Source organism: Mustela nivalis (genome assembly GCF_964662115.1).
Source record: "Mustela nivalis genome assembly, chromosome: 7".
In the NCBI taxonomy this organism is placed as follows: Eukaryota; Metazoa; Chordata; class Mammalia; order Carnivora; family Mustelidae; genus Mustela; species Mustela nivalis.
The window spans coordinates 147,218,889-147,240,408 of NC_139026.1; the positions used below are offsets into that span (position 1 = coordinate 147,218,889).

A 21,520-nucleotide genomic window follows, 5' to 3' on the forward strand; every position below is an offset into this window, starting at 1 on the left:
CAAAACATATGAAGCATACGAAAAACTGACAAATCCAATCACAACATTCTAACATGTCTCTCACGACTGACAGAGAAACTGTACAAAAACACTTAACAAACCCGACCTAATCTGTATAAACCTCTGCAGTCACCGAGTGCCCAACGCCGCACACTCCGCTCACACCCACGGAACGTTCACAAAACGGATCACATCCAGGGACAGCAATCCTCAATTCCGAAGGACAGATTACAGAGTTTGCTCTCCGCCCACAGAAGAACGGAAGAAAACCAGCAACAAAAGAGAACACAAAAGTTCCTATGTTTTTGGAAGCTAAAAAACATATTTTTTCCATTTCTAATTATTTTTATTAAGATACAATGTATTATCAGCCCCAGGGGTACAGGTCTGTGAATCGTCAGGCTTCCGCACTTCCCAGCACTCACCCTCCCCAGTGTCCATCACCCTCTCCGTGCCCCAGCCCCCAGCAACCCTCAGTTTGTTTTGTGACATTAAGTCTCTCATGGGTTGTCTCCCTCCCATTTTCTTCCTTCCCTACGACCCAGCAATGGCACTGCTGGGTCTTTACCCTAAAGATACAAACGTAGTGATCCGAAGGGGCACGTGCACCCGAATGTTTATAGCAGCAATGTCCACAATAGCCAAACTATGGAAAGAACCTAGATGTCCATCAACAGATGAATGGATGAAGAAGATGTGGTGTATAAAAAACATACTTTTAAATAACATAAAGGTCACTGAAAAAGTCACAATAAAAATCAAGAAATACAACAAAAATATGAAAATATAATGTAAGGAATGAATACTAATCATCAAAAGTTTTATGAAGTACCTGAAATTTATAGCCAAACTGCATGTATAATGGGAGGGAGGGGCACTAAAAAGCAATAATCTAAAAAGCACCCATCTTGAGAAAATCTAAAATAAAAAACCAAAAAAGTGGAAGAAAATCACACACACACACCACACACACATACGCAGAACAGAATTAATGAACCACACAACAAACATACGAGAGAGACTCACTCTAAGGAAAAGCTGATTATCTGAAACAATAAGCCTGCTAATCTCGTGGTTAAACTACACATGACTACCAAAACAGACACAAGAAGAAACAGACAACCTGAACAAGTCTTTATCAATTAAAAAAGCTTAGACTGATGATTAAAACTTTTCCCACAAATGAGAAAGAGTTAAGATACCCAGACTCACCACTAGCATTCAACATCATACTGGAGACCTCGTCAGAGCAACACGACAAGAAATAAGATATATAGAGACTGGAAAAGAGTGATTACAACTGTCATTCGGAGGTGAGCTGTTTCTATCTATAGAGAAACCCCAAAAAAATCTACAGGTTAATTATTAAATTAATAAATGTCTTCGATAATATCAGGAGATCGGAGAGGAGGTGGGGTTCATGCCCTTCTCCTGTCTCTAAATCTCAGAACTGCTGTTGAACTCAGCTAAAAGCCAAGGCATGTGTTGCATGTTAGAATGGACATCAGTGAGGACAGCCTGGTGGCTCAGTCAGCTGAGCACCGACTCTCGATCTGGGCTCAGGTCATGATCTTGGGGTCCTGAGATCAAGGCCAATGACAGGCTCCGTATTCAGCGGGGAGTCTGCTGAGAGTCCGTCCCTCTCCCTCTGCTCCTCTCCCTGCATGCACACGCGCTCTCCTCTAAAAATAAAGAAATCCTAAAAAAAAAAAAAAAAAAAAAAGATTGGGCATAAATGCACTTCCTGACTAGCAGTAGCCCTAGCAACCAATCAGGTTTAGATTAAACTGCAGCCACACCAGCACCAACCTCATTTCATTTAAAACAACTTCTATAAATTCCCGCTTTCCTCTTTAAGAACTCTAGCCAACTTTATCTCTCTGGAGCACCACACCCACTGGTCAACTCCATCTCTCAGTTGGCGATCCTTGTGATTCCAGATAAATGCACATATTTTAATTTGCAGGTTGCAGTTTTGTCTTTCACTGGTCAACCCTAGTAACAATGAATAAATGAAAAAAGTTAAGATACAATTTGCAGAGCTGCTTGGATGGCAGAGTCGGTTAAGAGTCAGAATCTTGGCTTTGGCTCAGGTTGTGATTTCAAGGTCCTGACTTCAAGTCTGATACCAGGCTCCACAGTCAGTAGAGAGTCGGCTTAAGACTCTCTCCCTCTCCATGACATGGGGAGAAGGAGAGGAAGACGAACCACGAGAGACTGTGGACTCTGAGAGACAAACTGAGGGTTTTGGAGGGGAGAGGAGCGGGGTGGGAGGTTGGGGGAGCCTGGTGGTGGGTACTGAGGAGGGCACGGATGGCAAGGAGTCCTGGGCGTGATGCATAAGCAGTGAATCTTGGAACACTGAAAAAATAAAGTTTAAAAAAAAAAAGATTTCCTCTGCTCCTATCTCCCCCAAATAAGTACATAAAACTTTTAAAAATACATCATTTACAATACCATCCAAAGAAGTCAGATCTAGGAATAAATCTAACAAAGGATATGCAAGATTTCTATCCAGAAAGCCACAAAACATTCAAGTAAAAATGACTTAAATAATGGGAAAATACCACATATTTACAGATTAGAAGATTAATATTATAAAAAATGTTCTTTCCCAAATTGATTTAAAATTCAGTGCAAACCCAATAAATATTCTAGTGGAATTTTGTGTGTAAAGTAACAAAAGGGTTCTGAAATTTATATGGAAATATAAATCGTCAAAAATATTTATATGGAGGGGCGCCTGGGTGGCTCAGTGGGCTAAAGCCTCTGCCTTCGGCTCCAGTCATGATCTCAGGGTCCTGGGATCGAGCCCCGCATCGGGCTCTCTGCTCAGCAGGGAGTCTGCTTCCCCGTCTCTCTCTGCCTGCCTCTCTGCCTACTTGTGATCTCTGTCAAATAAATAAATAAAATCTTAAAAAAAAAAGAATACTTATATGGAAATGTAAATGTCCCGTAATATAAACAAGTAAGTAACAAGGACATAGTGAATAAAATATAATTTGAAGATCTGATACCATATATCAAAATTTATTGTACAGCTACAGCAATTAAGACTGTGTCAAATAAGGATTTGGTGACAAAGGGTCATAAATTCATGGAAAGGAACAGAGAACCCAAGAAGACACTGATGCATCCATGGGCACTAAACGCCCATGACGAAGAAGGCCCTGCAGAGCCCTGGGTTTGAGGGAGGCTCTCCAGAAACAGTGCCGAGTCAACCAGACACCCAGCCGGGGAGAAGACAATCAGACAACCAGTACAACACACAGCAACACTAATTCCCAAGAGATTATATAAACACATAAGCTTCTAAGGGAAGTGTGGCATACTTTTTCATGACCTTGAAATGGAGAAAGCTTCTTATATGGAAACCCACCAACAGTAACCTGCTAAATAGGACTGCATTACAATTTAAAACTTCCTGTTAAAGCAGTATCATTAGGGCCGTAGAAATGAAAAGACAAGACCAAGTCCAAGCAAGGAACAAGCCAGAGGCACTGATACGCTCTGCTAACTTAAGCCTAAACTGTACACTGCTTTCAACGGCGGTTTGTAATTTATGTTAAAGATGAACGTTCTACTGCTGGGTATACACACCCAACAGAAATCATGCACGTGGTCACCACAAGATACGTTCAAGAATTTCAAGGATCTGGGGGTGCTCAGGTGGCTCAGTCAGGTTAAGCATCTGACTCTTGGTTTCAGCTCAGGTTGTGATCTCAGGGTCACGAGATCCAGCCCTGCTTTGGGGCTCTGCGCTCAGCACAGAGTTCTGCTTAAGACTCTCTCTCCTTCTGCCTTCTGCCCTTACCCCCCAACACACATACTCTCCCACTGTAAAATAAACAAATCTTAAATAAAATTTAAAAAAGAATTTCACCACCGTGGTATTTGTAATAGCCTGGAACTGGCTGTGACATCCACTTCGTCCACTATGGTCAGACTGGATACAAGTACCATGGTTTAGTCATACCAGGAAACAGAGTAACAACTATGTAACAGTGACACTGAATGAACTACCTAAATGTAACAGAAAGCCACTCAGAAAATAATACATGATAACTAAACACAAAAACACGGCTGATCAGAGAAGTTCTAAGACCAGAGAAGTGAGGACAAGGAGGAATTCTCCTCTCTGGGATGAGGGTACATTCTGGAATGCTGTTAGGGGTCTGTTTCTCAGGGTGCCCGGGTGGCTCAGTCGGTTAGGCGTCGCCTTCAGCTCAGGTCATGATCTCAGGGTCCTGGGATCAAGTCCCACATCAGGATCCTTGCTTCTCCCTATGCCTCTGCCCCCCACTAGCTCATGTGCTCTCAGATTTAAAAACAAAAACAAAAACAAAAACAAAAAAAACTTTTTTTTTTTTTTAAACATAGAGTCTGTTTCTCCACCTGGATTGTGATTATATGGGTATATTTACTCAGTGACAATTCACTGACCCATGCACTATGCTAAAATTGCCAAGCTCACATTCCTTTATGTTTTCCCTCCAAAATTTTTTAAGAGGGAGAAGGTTAACACAATGTAAACAATATCCTTATCTGTATTTATCCACTGAAAACATTCCTTCACTGAAAAATAACACGTTATTTAAGTAAGTCACAAATGGTTCTATGTACACATATCACTTTGCATATAACTACAGGAAAGAAACTGGGACTTATAAGCACTGAAGAGCTACTGATAATTCTGTATTCCTTTCAGATTGCCTTAAAACTTAAAACACACCAAACCATTTCCATCTAGATGGTATACCTGCCAAACGATTTTACAATTAAAAAAAAAAAAAAAAAAAGACGGAACTATACACAAATGTGTGAGTGTGTGCCTGACTACCTTGAAGCCAAGCCATACTGAGCTTTCACAAGGAGAAGGACTGCCACAGGACAAACTCCAAGGACCCGGTGACAGTCAGACAGGGGAAAGGAAGCTCCATGGAGATCTTCTAAGGGCAGCTGTGGGATGGTGAAGACAAATCCACTGCTTGTCCTCCTCCACGCACTGTATACGCGCTCAAGGGAAATGCAAACTCCATTTTCCAGAAATTTCTGAATTATCATAATAGTGCATCTGCCCTAAATTTATGTGGTGCTGGGCACTAGGGTGGCTCGGTCAGTTAAGTGTCTGCCTTTGCCTCAGGTCGTGATCCCAGGATCCGGGGACCGAGTCCTGCATCCAGCTCTCTGCTCAGCAGGGAGCCTGCTTCTCCATCTACCTTGTCTGCTGCTCCCCCTCCTTCTGCTCTCTTTAAATAAAATCTTAAAAAACAAACAAACAAACAAACAAACAAACCAACGGTATGTGGTGCTTCCCTAGTTCAGTCACTGAAACCAAAATGCACGTCAACGAGGGGAGTCGGGACGATGGCAGGTCCTCTAGAGACTCTCATCTGCCCAGTCAACAGCCCAATCGGAAACCACCAAACCCAGGTGCTTCGGGCTCACACAGTCTTCTGGCTCCATGTTCTTAAAACTGGATTTCATGCCTAAAGGACCAGGAAGCCTTTAAAAGGTCAACGTTGCACTTAATTCATGGCGTAGGACCATCGGATCAGTAAATGGACCAATTAAAAGACTATCCCTTGAAAATGTAATGGATTTATTAGGGAAATGCAAATCACAACTACAGTAAGATAAAAAAAGAATCTTTTAAGGATTTTTGTGCTTTTAAGTGATTTTGCAGTAGTCCCTGCAGTGACCATTTACAGCCAGTAGACTCTTTTTCCCTATGAAGCTAAAGGTACAGATAGTTGTATTTGAGTTTTTAAATCCTACTTTAAAGCAGGATGATCTCTAGTCTTCAGCGCCAGCAACACCGAGCCTCCAGCTCTGGCAGACGCGACATCCGACGCCAGCGACATCCGACGCCAGCGACATCCGACGCCAGCGACATCCGACGCCAGCGACATCCGACGCCAGCGACATCCGACGCCAGCCGAGAGGAACCACTAGAGCCAGCGCGGGGTTCGCCCGCAGATTTGAAAAGGAACACGACGGTCCTCGCAGAAAACATGTAAGCGGCACCAAGGGAAGCGTTCTTCCAGACGGGATGCCTCATGGGATTTTAGCTACTTCACAGTCCGCTTTGAGGGGGAGTAATACGAAGACTTCTCCACCGACACGCATTTACACGGACACGGAGATCCTTGTAAAGGGCACGTCTTGCCGCGTCTGGACTCGCGCATTTTCTTCAACTTGGCTACTGAGTGCGCAAAGCCCCGGGCAGCTGCGGCGGACTGCGAACGCGGGACCCGCACGACGTCCGCCTGTGCGGGGGACACAGCTGTGAGGACCGGGTGGCGTGAGGACCGGGTGGCCTTCCTGCAGCGCGACGGCAGACGCCGAGCGCCGAGGCCGTCGCTCCCGGCACACTCCCCGCACCCAGGGGCCCCCTGCGCGCTGGAGACCAGATGCGCGCTGGAGACCAGATGCGCACGGTCGGGCCGCCCGCCGGCGGGAGCGGCCGCAGGGCACCGGGTCCCCGGGCCCCGGGCTGCAGGGGCGGGTGGAGAGCCGCAGGCCGCACCTGCCGCTGGGCTCGTCCTCAAGGGCCCCGCCACGCCCACCCCGGCTGCAGCGCGGCTGTCCTCCACCAAACACACTCCCGCGCGGGGACGACATGTGTGTCTGCGTGGCCGACTCGACGCGGGAGCCACAGCATCCGGGAGCCCTCCGAGCTTCCTCCGGGCTTTGCTCACAACAAAACCTGAACTAGTCCTGTCGTTCCTACGTGTCGCATCCTCACAGCCACCACCCCACGCACCGCGGCCGGGACCGAGCTGCCCCCGATGAGACCCCACGTGCCGCGGCCGCGACCTGAACCACCTCCACCAGACTCATGAGAACTGTGTCTCCTGTGGCTACTGGTCAGGAAAGAGCCCGCATGTAACCCGGAGCCCTGGCTTCTCCGACCAGGAAGAGCTCGTGTGATTGCACAGAAGGTTCCAGACGGGCTGGGAGAGCCGGAGGGGTGGCGGAAGGCAGGGCAGGCAGGGGAGGGCCAGGGCAGAAAAAGCAAAAGGAGAGGGAGGCCAGCAGGAACTCAGGACAACAGTGTCTGCAAAGGCTACCGCTGGCTGCGGAGGAACGAACACATCAGCGGGGAGAGATTACTGGGACCGGACCATCAGAAATGAGGACAATGGGCGAATCACAGCGCGTGGTGGCTGAGGGGCCTTTCAGCTGAGGCTGATGGAGGAAGGGAGAGCCACGGGCTCTGACTGGGGGCCCAAGTCCACGGAGATCTCCGAGACACTGGTTCTCAAGTGGGTGCCCCTCGGTGCTGAGGGCGGAGAGCAGGAGCTGACCCACACCATCACCGCAGGTCAGACTGCCCAAGCGACAGCACGGCGACAGAGACCTCGGCCCAGCACGGAAGGATGAGACATTTGGTCTGGGAAGGAGACATGACCAAGGGGCAGATCCACAAGTCCTGTGGACAGGACGCCAAGGAGTGCAAAGTGCTGCTGAGAAGCCCAGAAGGGAGGCAGAAGTGTGCACCAGATTGAGCAGGACCTGGGTCCCTGGCGACCCGCAGCACGAGCCGGACTGGAGTGGCTTCAGGAGTCAGCGGGAAGGGGAGGAGCAGAAACGGCTGAGAACACAGGCGGAGGAAAGGACCGATCAGATGCAGGTGCAGGAAAGACATGGGCACCACGTGGGCTGTGGTTCGTTCAAAATTTACCCCCCGTTTACTGAAATCCGTGGATAAGATCTGTTCTAATCCAAGAGTCCCAACACCCCTCCCCAACTCTGCTACCCTAGGGTGGTCACTGTCAACCACCTTTGGTCTTGTTTTCCGTACTTACCTCGGGATCTGGAAATCCCACGGCCATGCCACCCCAGCCACCTCCCTCATGGACACTCCCCACCCCCATCCTCCCTTTCATCTTCTCAACAGTTCCACCACCATTTCCGAGTGAGTCAATACTCAGTGTCTACATTTTCAGGACGATGCAAGCAGGTCTGAGACCAGGTTTCCCCTCTCCATGCTCTGACCCACACATTCAACTGCTCCCAAATGCAGCCCACACCTTCGCTCCCCCAAGACCCCCGTGTACCACTGGGGCTCCAGCAAGATCCTCCCCAGGCAGAGAGACCATCCGGGGCCTGCAAACCAGTGTTCCCAGACCATACCCTGCTGTTCCCAGTGGGCATGCAAGCCCAGAAGCCAGTGCTCCGACACGGCCAGACGGGAGTCTAGCGCTCCTAACACCCCTGTTCTCGTGCGGCATCGCCGTCTCCAGCGGGCCTCGGTCACAACCGCTCCAGTCTACCCTCCGCAGACAACAGACTGCATGAGTTCTGCAGGACAGAAAAGGGTAGGGACCGGGGGAAGGTACTGGGGAAGGTGCTGGGCATAGTGCTACACAGACCTGGGGGAAACACCCTGGTCTTGAACCCCCACCATCCACCCTGCTGCCAGAGCAAACCTGCCACTTCTAAGTCCACTACGTTGGGGTCCAAACTGGCATTCTGATCCTTCCCTCTGTAGGCACTTAGCTATGCTGCCTGCTAAATCCAACAACCCCACACACTTCCTTCCCGTTTATAAAACCCTAATGGCATCTCGTCTATGCTCTAGTTCATCTTTCCTCTTGTCCTCATAGGTTTAGGTACTTTCCTCCTCTTAATAGGATTTCAGGAAAGAACACACATTCAGTGCATCACACATTGCCAAAAGGCACATTTGAACTTTTGTTTCAAATGCAAAAGACTTAAAAATGCTTGAGATCCAGGAAGAGGATTCACTTGAAAGGCTGAGGTTGACTATCCAAGAGAGAAGGAAGAGAGAGCCTCTCTGGAAAGCCAGAAGATGAATCCAAACCAGCAAAGGAGTAATTAGCCTTTACTATGAACATAAAAAGCATATGCAAATGAGCAGTAATTCCAGGCAGATTTGAGAAGATGACTATTTCCAAATCTAGAGAATACTAAAAAAAAAAAACACTCATTATTTGGGAATATCCCATGTTACTAGGATCAGTACAAAAGATCAGTAAAAGGACAGGACTCGATTATCTATTGCTCAATCAAGAAAAGTAGGGAAGAAATAGGGGCCTCAAAAAAGCCTCAAACCTTAAAAAATAGAAACCAATGCTGTGTGCTCACACGAAACCCACACTCTACCCATCTGAGCAGTGCTCACACAGGACATTTCCTGCCACTGGGGTTCCACTTCCTTCCACAGCCTGGTTCTGTGGGACAGAGGCCCGTCAGCATCCAGCACCGTGTCCTACAAGCCCGACACACAGCAGGGATTCGGCAAGAATGTGTTGTGTGACGTCTGAATGTAGTCATTCCAAAAGTGCAAAATACAACAGCTGTGAAGGCAAATAAATAAGCTCAGCTGAATAGGGATTTGGGTCCAGACTGAGGAGAAATCAGAACTTTTCCATTTTGAAGAACAAAGCCGGAGGCGTCACGCGTCCCGACTTCAGACGGCACCAGGACAGCGAAGGCTGCTGGACAGCAAACGCTGGACGGATTTGGAGAGCAGATTCGCAGAGTTCTCCTCCCAAGGAAAACCAGCGTTTTCTCTTTTTCCTTTATTTCTTTTCACACCTGTGTGAGATGACGGGGTGAACTCTGCAGCAGACGTGTCACCATGTCAGGGAGATCGCTGCGTGCCTGCGGCACACCGCACAGCACCGTGTCGTCCGCTTCTCCGTGAAACTGGAAGAAACATTCCCAGAGACAAAACCGTCGCACAGAGCGACTGTAATCGGAAAGCAGGGGCGCCATACAGACAGGCACACGGATCAACGAAACACAGAACTCAGGAGAAACCCACAGAGTTTTGCTCAATTACAGCAAAGGAGCCAAAAATACACAAGGGTGAAGGGACAGCCTCGAAGTGAGACAGTCACACGCAGAAGAAGCCACCATCTTCCGTCACACACAAAAATCAACTCAAAATGGTTCAAGATTTGAACCCAAGACCTGAAACCATAAAACTCCTACAAGAAAATATAGAGGTTTAGCTCCTAGACATTGGTCCCTTGGTAATAATTTTTTTTTTTAATTTGACACCAAAGCAGGAATTAACAAGCAGGACCTCAAAGTAAAACAGCTCCCGCACAGCAAACAAAACCACCAAAAAAAGAAAAGAAAAGGCAACCTACAAAACGGGAGGAAACAGATGCAAATCGGACATCTGATTTGGGGTTAATCTCCAAAATACATAAAGAATTCATGCAACCCAACAGAAAACAATCCGACCTAACCGAGAACACCGACACAGGCGCACCTCCGCCCAGCGCACCGGCCTTCACGGTGCTTCCCACACCCCGCTCTGAAGAGGAAAGGTTGCGGCCACTCAGCCAGGGCACCGTCTCAAAGAGGTAAAAGAAAACAGCGTTCCCAGAGACAGCTCCACCTCCATGTTCACGACCGCACTATTTACAAGAGCCGAGACACGGAAAGGATTTGTGTGTCCGCGGAAGATGGGTAAAGAAAATGGGACACACACACGTGCACACACACGTGCACACACACCCCCCCCGGAAAATGAGTCAGCTATAAAAATGGAGAGGCTGGACGGCTTCTCTGCTTGAGCACCGACTCTAGGTTTCAGCTCGGGTCGCGATCTCAGGGTCCCAGGATCGAGAACTGTCTGGGCTCCGTGCTGGGCATGGAGTCTACCTGAGATTCTCTCAAATGAATAAATCTTTAAAAAAACAGATTGGAATGAAGTCCTGCCATTTGGGACAACATGGATAGACCTTAAGGGCATTCTGCTACGTGAAACAGGTCAGAGGCGAGTACCCTGCGATCACACTTCCTGTGGAAGCTTCAAAAACAAGCTCGGAAACACAAAAGGGCTGAAGGAGGTGAAAGGTGCAAAGACGCGTTCGCCGGGCTCGAAGACTCACGACCCCATAGAGCGCAGCGCAGCAACCAGGGCTCACGGTACTTTCTTGTGTATTTGCAAAGAGAGAAAACCTTACAAGTTGTCATCACAAAGAAAAACCATGTCCGTGGGGTGGTGGAGGTTAACCTCCTGGGGTGATCGTTTCACAATAAATGAACGTACCAACTCCTTCTGCGCACCTCAAACTGACACAATGTTTGTGTCGACCCTATCTACACCGACATGTCTCTGCGCATTCCCCACGCCTGAACACACGCACGCACGTCACCGAGCACGCAGGTCTTCATCTGCTGCACGTCTCGTCATAAAATGCAAGTCTGCAAAGAATCAAATTCTGAAAGGGATTTGGGTTGTAAACGCTTACCAACAACTGATTAAACAAACCCAAAATGGGTATATCACCTTGACCTAGAACTTCTGGAACTGCAGTGTGAAACCAAACTTAGTTCTCCTGCTTAGCCCTAAGCAATGTCAGTTTTAGGTAAAGTGGGAATCTGTCCAACTCTAATGAGTATTAATGTACAGAAATTCTTCTATTAACTCTACTACTTGACACTTCCAACCCTAGCATAAATATAAAAAGCCTGAACTTTCTAAAATGTGAAAATTTTTTATTCAAAGAAGAAACAAACTTTCGTAAGGGCTGTCATCTGCAGTCACAAGGGAGTAAAGCGAGTAACTGCTCATCCCTGTGGGGACAGAAAGGACTGGAAGAGGTCAAAGGCTGAAGGAGTAAGAAGACTGAAAGATTTTCTTTTTAACATTCTGTAACATAAAACTAATTAAAAAGAACACAAGTGTCTCTCTCCTTACAGAGCAAAGATATACACGTATATCATGAAAATATGTAACAGGTGAAAGTATTTGCTTTTCGACAACACCCCTAATTTTGCATTTCCATGTTGTTGAGCCAAGGAAATTTTTTTAACCAGTAATATAAATTGATGTCATCACTCAAAATTTATGAAATTACAAGCACACACTTTATATTTTTGCCATAATTTTGTTTTCTATTGAGATCATTTTTTTAGTTTTCAATTTCTGTCCCCCTGGTGTCAAGTTGGCTTCGGGTGTACAATGCAGCGAATCTCCGCTCCGCCGTCACGGGTGCGCCTTCCTCCCCACCAGCCACTTCCCCCACCCGCTCCCTGCCGCTGACCAGCAGTGTGTTCTCTGTAGTTCAGAGTTTTTTCTCTTTTTCCCTTCCTCATTTGTTTTTTCTTCAATTCCCCCTGAGTGAAGTCATATGGCATCTGTCTTTCTCGGACTTATTTTTGATGAGAACGATACCCCCAGCTCCATCCACTACTTTGCAGACGGGAGGTGATTTCTTCACTTCTTTTTCTAAAATATTTTGAATACCTAAACATTAATTCTTTGATATTAAAGAAAACTACCACAAGCTGTCTACAGCAGTTTGCACTAAAAGCCTAATTTTGTTTAATGGGCATAAAAGAAAACAGAGAAGCAGCTCTACGATCAAGTCTCTTCAACAGAAAATGCTTTCATGATGTACTTTCATGGCATCCAAGGTCTCTGAGCACCTGCTCCTTGCCAAGCACCACTCCAGCGATTTGGGCCACTCTGGACAATTCGGAAGGTGGGGGCAGACAAGACACACACAAATGAGACGAATCTGGACCGTGCCAAATCCTGTGAAGGAAACATGGGGAGGGTCTGGGCATGGTTAACTGTGTGTGTCAGCGTCACAGGCCACGGGCACCTGGATGGCCGGCCAGGCACGGTCTCTGAGTGAGATTAACACCTGAATCCGTGAACTCAGCAAAGCAGATTTCCCTTCCCATGGTGAGTGGGCCTCCCCCGATCCTCGGAGGGCCTGGGCAGAGCAGAAGGCTGAGGAAGGAAGAAAGTGCTTTTTCCTCCTGCCTATTAAGATGGCCATCTCATCTCCTCTCCTGACCTGGGACAGGGATCTACACCATCAGCGCCCCTGGCTTTCAAGCCCTTGGACTTGGCTGGGAGCACAGCACCAGCTTTCCTCGTCTCCAGCTTCCAGATTTGGGGCCCCACCCCCAGCCTCCATAAACACAGCAGAGCCGTCTCAATATATCTCCACTTGTGGGCACGCATGAACCTACTGGTTGTTTCTCTGGAGAACCCGGCCTACTGCAGCTCCCTCTGCTTTGGCTGGTCAAGTCGCGTGGCAGTCCTTCGTGTCTGTTCACCAAATGCTTGTAGTTCTCGTCCCCACACTGGCAGGACCGCACTTCCCCACTGTCCGAAAACTAGGTTCGGCTACGGGACCAGATTTAGCAAATGGCTTCAGAGTACAAAGGACCTATGCCAATTCTATTTTGGAAGATTCAGAATCTATGATCTGCTGTGCCTTTTTTTCTTTATGCCATGGGTAATGACCACGTTCCAGATGGTGGCTGTAGTGTCTCCCCAGGTCCCAGGATGAGGACCGTGCAGAGCAGAGCTCCCAGCCAGCCTGTGAGGGAGGAGTCGGACGAGCAGAAATCACTGTCCTCCTGAGCCACTGAAATGTGGCGGCCACTTGCTACCGCAGCATGACCTGACCAACCCCGACGCCCCCAGAAAATTTAAGGAGATTCTACCTGACGTAAGACCTGACTGATGAAAAGGAACCAATCATGCAAAGGGAAAACACATGTTTTAGGTCACGATGGGAAACCTGGGAAGGGGGACACAGAAGGGACAGTGGCTGGACTGTGCAGAGGCAAGTAAGCAGAGATCACACCACGCAGGGTCCAAGGGCAGAGTAACCACCCAGCAAAGACGTCCACACTCCAGCAGGCAACCACTGCGAGGGTTGTGAGCGTGAGTAGGGCAGGGGTGGCAACAGAAGCAGATTTAAGAAAATAATCCTTAGATGGCAAAATAGAGACTTTTTTATTCTACCCCCTTCTCTAAAAGAAACAAAACCAAACAACATCTTTGATAAACGTGTTCTCCACACACACACACACACACACACACACAGGAAAAAGAGGAACTACGAATGTTCTGGCCACACAGAGATCAAATTTACACAGGCGTGTAATGATGAGAAGCCAGCCGCCTGCCTACAAGTCCCGACGCAGTGGGGACAGGAAGCAGCAGGTACTGGGGTCATCGGGGATGCCGAGTAAGTGGCCTGATGTAACAGACGGGAGGAGAAGCAATTCGACTCGCGCACCTGTCGCGCCATCGGCTGGTCAGATTCTACCCTTCCCCATCCCTGGGCAAACGGGACACGGGCTCTGAGTATGTGGAACCAGAAAGCACAGCCAGGAACAAGAAGGGTGCCTGGAGATACAGACTGCAAACGGCCGTTTAAATAAAAATCTACTCGATGAATTGTAAATACGCAGCATCTCCTTCCCATCAACAAACTTCAGGTACCTGATCTCAGGCTCAGGCAAGAACCCAAATGAGAACTTTCTGGAGGAATTAAATTACCTCAGAGAAACGACCTCTGGACACTGGCATTTGAGGAAACCTAACAGCCATCGGGCCCCTGATATCCCTACACGACAGCCTTACACAGTTTCACCGGGCGTGCTAGTGCCTCACCCTTCCATACGGACAGACAGCAAGGATCGCCAGACACTGGAGAAGCGCTTCTCAGTAAAAGAGAGAAAGTCATTTCATGCACCCAGAAGAGGGTGAAACAGAAATGCAGAAACAGTAAAGATGTTCAAAATCCTCACATCTAAGATCACCACAGCCCGAAAAGGAACTGCATCTGTGAACCCATAAACAGAATAGGGCAAACCTGACTACCGAGAACACTTTCAGGATGATAAATAACACATTCCCTTGAAGGAATAGAAAATGAAGCGGAGGCAACGTCCCGTAAGGCAGAACAAAAAAGACAAGACACGCAAACCAGGAGACCAGAGGCCAGACTGACAGGCGACCCGCGCTCTGAACAACCAGTGGCACCAAGTGACTCCGGAGAGGCTCGCGGGACCGGCACAGGCATGGAGGGCCCATGAGGCGCCCGGCACGGGGACGGCGGGGGCCGGGGGGCAGCCAGCAGCGCCTCCAGGTCGCCGCCGCCGCGGGAGAGGCCGCCCGGTGGGTGGTGGGTCGCGTCTGCTTTCTCAACCACAGCGAGCAGGCCGGGAGGTGACGGGCGGCGGCCTTCGAGCTTCCGAGGAAAACCCATCTCAACACACACTTCCGTAAGTACTCAAAGGATCAGCGAGTGCAGCGGGGTTTTAGTGAGGAGACTCGCCGTCGCAGAGAACTAATAACCACGAAGACCCGGGACCCCGGTGCCGCGGCAGAGAAGGACTGAACACAGGACGCAGGGGGCTCCGGGGACCAAGCGCTGTCCCTACGGCAGACGCCGGCCGTCCACGCCGTCCACACCGTCCACGGCAGAGCGCATGAGAAGGCTTACGGCGGAGCGGGAATATCTCCGACTTCGTAAACACAAAAACTAATTCCAGAAGCAATGAGCAAGACGTGTACACGCATGGATATCCTTGCCGAAACCTTACATAAGATTTTTGCAAGCAGACCCAAACGGCACATTAAAATAAACGTCGTTTTCCCGGAATGAGGTGATGGTTCGACATCGGAAAACACACGAACATAATAAATGTGAGAAGAGTTAGGAGAACGCGGTCACCTCGGAAACGGATGCGACAGTCTAACACCCATTCACCCGGAAACACCAGCCGAGGGATGCTGTCTGTACACACACACGTTTGTGGCGGCAAAGCCAGCATTACCGAAGAAATACTACAAAATTCTCCGCTAAAATAAAGACTCATGGGTCCTCGCCACGTCCACGCTTCCTGAGTACTACAGTGGGGTCTTGTCCCATGCAGGGACGTGGCCGACACAACCAAAGAAGAGAACCTGAGGGTCCAGGGGGCAGCACGGTCTCTGCTCACGACGCAGACCGTGTAACGATGCATCCAGAAACGTCAAGAGAAATTAATCAAAACTACAACCAAAATACTTTAATAAAAATGGGATAAAAACGTAACATGTGGCAATCAACGCCTTCATATACATGAACAATAAAGTTAAAAGGAATACAAAAATACATCCCATTTACAGAAACAAAAGATAAAAGAAACTGAAATATCTGACAGAAACCAATATGGTGAGAATTATAAAATGCTCTTGAAAAACATAAATGTATAATTGAATATGGAAAGATCGATCATGTTCTTGGGTAGAAAGACTCAATATCATCAAAATGCCAATTATTCCTATGTTAATTTATAAACTAACGCAATTTCAATTACAATACTCAAAATTATTTTTTCTGGAGCAAGAAAACATTTTTATAAAACTTCATTAGGAAAAATAAAAAGGAAAACAGCTAGCCCTAGCAGGAGCACATAATTAATTATCAATAAATATAATTACCATAGAGGGGATACTAGCACACGAAAAGACAGAGATTAATGGAACAAGATAAAAAAGTTCGGATTTAGTCCCAAGTGCTCACAGAAATCTACGCAAAGAGGAACCCACTCCATTTTAATAAACCATGTCCTGCCTCTCAGACTCGCAGAAACGGAAGAGCCTCGCAATATCCTCTGTGTGTCTGCGGGGCCGTCACCGCGCTCCGACCCTGCTGCTGGGCCCCCAGACGGCACAGCGTCCTCGCGAGGGCAGGGGGCGGTAACCCCAAATCACTTCTGCCTTTACGTTCACGCATGTTGTGTGTTCAGAGCCATCGACCACCGCGCTTGCGGCAAGGTGCCTGCTGAAACGCAGCCCGGGACGCCCGGCCCGGCCCGGCAGGTGCGAAGAGCGGGCGAGCGTGCACCAGCGCCAGGACGAAGGGGTTCGTGCAAACTGGGAGCTTCGAGCCTCCCAGGTACCATCGCTAAAGCGAAAAGACAATCCAGAGAAGGGACCAAGTATCTGCAAATCCGATATCTGATGAAAGACTTCTATGCGTGACTTATAAAAAAATCTTAAATTTGTTAAAAAGACAACCCAACTCACACATGGGCAATCACAGGAACAGAAGTCAGGACGCGAGGAGACCCTTCTCCGGAGACAGCCGGTGAACAGGAAGCACGCGGCGCCCCACACCATCAGTCATTAGGAAAACGCGACGAACCACAGGGAGACGGCCCCCGGCACCCCTACGGAGACGGACGCCCACGGCGGGACCGCAGCGAGTGCGGGCCGAGACAGAGCGGTCGTGCCCCGTAGGGCCGCCGACGCAGCCACTTTCCAACTCAGTCAGCAGCTTCTCGAGAGAGGGGACAGCCATTGGCACGGGACCCAGCACTTTTCCTCAGCAAATGACAAAGAGAACCGGCGAGGCGCTGGTCCCACGGGCTCAACGTCCAGTCGGGAGACACCCGGGTTCTGGGGTAGAAGGCACAGCGCCGCGACGGCAGCGACCGACCCCGCATCCCACCCCGAGAGGCCGCGCGGCCAGCGTTCTCAGCACACAAGAGAAACCGTGATCCCTGAGCCCGCGGAGCTGTTGGTGACCCCGCCGCGCGACGTACGTGCATCCGACCCACACGTGGTGCACCGGGTACCACCGTGTACGCGGCATCACGTCGACTCCATGTCCGGGACAAGGAAGGAGGCGCGGACCCGCGCAGCAGCCTCACCACGGCGCACTCGGGGACACGTGCAGACACAGAAGGCCACGGGCCTCGGCCCACCGGCAACATCCAGGATGGGCCAATCCGCAGGGACAGCACGGGGAGGAGGGACAGCACCACCTCAAGAATGTGCTACAAACCAATTAACTGTGCACTTAACGAGTCACAGCACCCAAAGGCCACACCCTCTCACTCAAGTGAGGAGCCGGACACAAAAGTAGAATTACGCCAACTGCCAGGCCTCAATAATTAACATTTTGCCATATATTTTAAATCTAGAGATGCCTGGGGCGCCTGGGTGGCTCAGTGGGTTAAGCCGCTGCCTTCGGCTCAGGTCATGATCTCAGGGTCCTGGGATCGAGTCCCGCATCAGGCTCTCTGCTCAGCAGGGAGCCTGCTTCCTCCTCTCTCTCTCTGCCTGCCTCTCTGCCTGCTTGTGATCTCTCTCGGTCAAATAAATAAATAAATAAATCTTTAAAAAAAAAAAAAATCTAGAGATGCCTGGGTGGCTCAGTGGGTTAAGCCTCTGCCTGTGGCTCGGGTCATGGTCTCAGGGTCCTGGGATCGAGTCCCGCATCAGGCTCTCTGCTCAGCGAGGAGCCTGCTTCCTCCTCTCTCTCTGCCTGCCTCTCTGCCTGCTTGTGATCCCTGTCTGTCCAATAAATAAATAAATAAATAATCCTTTTAAAGGAAAAAATCTAAATCATTTCCCTGCAGCTCCTGAAGCCGACTAGCAAACGTTCAATACCGTACACAGCAGCTTAACCTTTTTTCCCCTAAGATCTGATTTGTCAGAGAGAGAGCATAAGCGGGGGGTGGGGGGGTGCTGACTCCCCACTGAGCAAGGAGCCTGACAGGGGTCTCAATGGCTGGACCCCGGGGTCAAGACCTGAGCAGAAGGCAGATGCTCAACTGACGGAGCCCCCCAGGCATTTCCATAGTAGGTAATGCTTAACAGAAAACAACAGTGAGTAAGCATAAGTTATAAAGTTCAGTTTAAGAAAACTTAAACTCTGTAATACCCTCCCGTCCTCTGCCAGCAAAAAGTATCAAAGATTACATCCTGCCAAGTTTCAAATATCAACAAAAAGATAACTTAAAATATTAATACAAAGGTATTTTTTGTTTGTATTCTTAATTTGACTCAGACTTCCTTGTGCCTTTACTAATAAGGACTCTGAATCACATGATGGAAATTTATGAAAATGCAGAACAAACTATACCAAAACTCTCAAAGGAATATGAGCTACTCGTCTGCCTCTAAATTTATGGTTTTCACACTACCTAAAGGTGAGCGCACTAGGGTGTTTTGTTTTTTTTAAGTAAGGTCCTTTCAACTACAGTATGCATATGTCTGATTACCAGTTTTATGTTAAGAAATTAATCATAGGACAATGAAAAAAGCTTTTGGAAAAGTTACTGTAACAAGACTCAAAGTAGGTAAAAAAAAAATGCTAAGAAACAATACTTAGTTTATCCTTATTTAAGAACAAGACACATAAGATTTGTTGAATCTTTACCTTTGGTACCTGAAACTAATATGACATTGTATGTTAACTACACTGGAACCTAAAAACTTTTAAAAATTTAAAGATGTGTAAGTCTTCCAAGTAATTTTTTTAAGCATTAAAATGTCCTTAAAGCAAGGTGACACACAGTTCCTGCTTCAACCGAGCAGAGAGAGCACACACACGCATTCTCCTGCTGAGCCAGGGCCGTCGGCACGCACACGGACACCTGCCTGTCCTGCCCCGGCGATCCCAACCTCAGACCCTCTAACGCACCCGAGGTCTATGCTGTGGGGGCTGTCAGGAGAGTCAGCACTGGGCCCTCCCGTCTGCAGATGCTGCCGCAGGTCCGCGGGGAGCAAACGTACTTTACACACCAGTCATGCACCTTAAATGTATGGACTTGACTATGGAACGGTCTGTCCCCGCACTGCTCACCTGTCACCGACACACTCCCCTCTTTCAGTAGGCACGTTTCTCAAGATTCCCTTTCCCTTTAAAAAAACTTTTAAATGTCTGCCCATCGAATATGAGACCAGCACCCCGAGGGCGCCCTCTCAGGGTGCGGCTAGGAGCACAGGAGCTCTTCTCTGAATGAAGGGTAGGGTTTTTATGTCCCGGCTGCCACGGGGATGAATTAGCCTTTCTAGGTTCTTTGGTCTTCTTACAGGCATCTCTGTGTCCAACGTGGGACTCAAACTCACAGCTCTGAGATCAAGAGTCGCAGACTCCGGCCAGCCTGGTGCCCGGCTCTTGCTCACGTTCAACCAAAACCACCAGTGCAAACACTGTATCCTGTCTCAATCCGCTTAAGACGGCCAAGGAGGTCAAACATGTTTTCAAGTTTGTTTTTTTGGTTTTTTTGTTTTTTTAACGTGTTACCCTCTTATACACAAGTGCTGCTCTGTGTTCTCTATCTTTAAAGTCAGAAAACTAGAAGGGAAAAGTATCCAATTAACAGAAGTCAAAATAAGAGCAAATTTCTCATACTTCACGTGTAGCTGTGAAGTTTCGGATGAACTAAAAAATACAAACACGAAAATCGGCACGGATTCTCATTATGTACAGATCGCACGTTTGTGAATTCACCTGCTTGCTAAAATCCAGGCCATCGCTCGGGACAAGACACGGTGCCGGCTGCGTCCCAGCTGCAGGGGAACCTTGGGCTGCCTCTCTTCCGCTCACTGTCAACACTGTCTGTCTGCAGGCGACCTACTGCCACATTTTTCGCATTTCTGTGCTGCGTGCTGGTGATCTCCTGGTGTGAATGGGCCCAGCGCGGTGCTGAAATGCCGTGCTGAGCCCAGCAGCCCATCTCACGGGTGTCAAGCCCGCATAGTTCAGGCGCCGGGTTTTGGTTACCGGGCCTTCACCCAGGACCAGGGAGAAGATGCACCCATTTGTGCCTGAAGCCAGTCTGGAAAGTGCTAAAGGAACTTCTACAGTCCACAGAAGATGGAAATGCAGCAATATTCGTGGACCCAGAGAGGATAACAGATCAAAAAGTGTCGTGGACAGCACTGTTCGGAGGCTGCCAGCCAGGGCGGTCTACAATCCTGGCACCTGCGGTGGGGACAACACCGACTCCTCCTCAGCCAGTGCTGGCTGGCTGGTGGGTTTCAAAAAGGGACACGCAGCCCTAAAAGGTTAAATCTGCAGGCAATTTTATGCAATTAAAGGGTTACGGAGAACACATTTTCAGCACTGAGACTGGCTTTTTTACAGAGATTTTAGCTAATGGCCCTGTAGCATGGAAACGGCATTTTGGGTCACTAAGATGTGACCAGAGGGCGGGCAGGAACATAAGCCAGTATTTCCCCCAGAGGCAAAGGGTCCCGTTTGGGGAATTCAGTGTTTGCGGCGACCAGACAGCACACAGGACTATGGTGAAGAGAAATAATCAACTGTAATAAAATGTCATCTTTACTTTTGAAATGCTTTAAACAGTCATTTTTATGACTTTGTAACGCAAACACTGAAGGCTGGATCTGAAGAAAAGCAAATCGTCCACTGTATCTGCAGACAGACAGGCCCAGGGCGGAGGTGCCGCGGCCAGAAGGCACACGGCTCCGCCATGCGTGCTCCTCTCAGGACCTCCCGCTCATCCGGGAAAATGACACGATCACGGTCTTTCAGGAACTTAAAAATCTACGAAATAGGGCACACGATGTTTGCGCTGGAAATCACCGCCAAGTGGCCCCTCATTTATTACACGGCGACACACCAGCCTGCGCGAAGTCCACCAGAAGGGTTAATTTCTTGCATTTTTTTGAAAGAGGATTTGTCATAATTTGCAGACTGTGTACTGGCAAACGTGAAGCTTGAATAAGGACAAATCAGCATTCTGTCTTCAGAACCGACGGAAGTAGATGTGAGCAGCATGATGGGGACGTCCGACCTCTGAGAAGGACTGAGTAACACACAGTCCGCACGTGTTTCCTGTACGGTCTTCGAGGAACGGATGCGGTACATGCATCAGCGTGTGCACCAGCTGTGAAAACGTATTAACTATTTGATGACACAGGGAAGCGACCGGAACCTTGCCCAACTCCCACGGCACAGTGTACGGCAAC

General features: G+C 48.7%; 1 protein-coding gene across 23 annotated transcripts in view; it reads right to left on the reverse strand.

Moving 5' to 3' along the window:
• Positions 1-21,520, reverse strand: part of ZMYND11 (zinc finger MYND-type containing 11) — a 114,324-nt gene that overhangs the window by 82,255 nt on the left and 10,549 nt on the right. The window lies entirely within an intron of this gene.